The sequence below is a fragment of the Meleagris gallopavo genome, chromosome 15 (genome assembly GCF_000146605.3).
Source record: "Meleagris gallopavo isolate NT-WF06-2002-E0010 breed Aviagen turkey brand Nicholas breeding stock chromosome 15, Turkey_5.1, whole genome shotgun sequence".
Taxonomy (NCBI): Eukaryota; Metazoa; Chordata; class Aves; order Galliformes; family Phasianidae; genus Meleagris; species Meleagris gallopavo.
Window position 1 is genome coordinate 11,992,248 of NC_015025.2, and position 690 is coordinate 11,992,937.

The following is a 690-nucleotide window of genomic DNA, read 5'->3' on the forward strand; positions in this document are numbered from 1 at the left end:
AAGTTCTCTTATCTGAAGAATGGGAATGAAGATTTCTAACAAGCTTTTTAGCTTCTCCTGCGGAGGGTGCAGTAGAATCTATGAAATCGTTATTGCTGATGCAATTTAAGATATATGGAACTTAAGTTGGTAAGAAGGACGTGATTTGAGGAGAAATTTGAAAAGGTGAGGTGATATTTATGAAAGAGAGGATGGCTTCTTGCAATAGAAATCACTGACACTTCTCTGTACCTCTTTCTGTTGCACAAGAACATTCGGTGTACCCTAAAGTAATGAAGCAAGCAAGCATTTCCTTCTCTTTATATCCATAACCTTGAGGTAGCAGAGTAAGATGCCTGACTTCACCTGGTGGGCTGTGGGTTTGTGAGAGGACTGACTTCTGAGAATAAGTCGTCATCTGGATTATTGACAGCACAGCTGAAACTGGACTGTGCCACTCCGGAGCTGCAGAGCTGCTCTAGTAGTAGGAAGGCAGGCAGGAAGGAGCAGTTCTGAGGGGAGTTCTGTTGTTGTTTGACTTCTGCTGGCGGGCGGCAGAGGAGCGCTGCCACGCCGCTGCTCTCAGTTACAGGAGGAGATCCCAGCTACGAGCAGCTGGTTTCTGTAAGCACTGCGTGCAGCGGGGCGGGAGGCCCTTTCTGACGCGTCTCTGCTCCGACTCGTGCCCGACGACTCGCGAGGCCGCCGGCC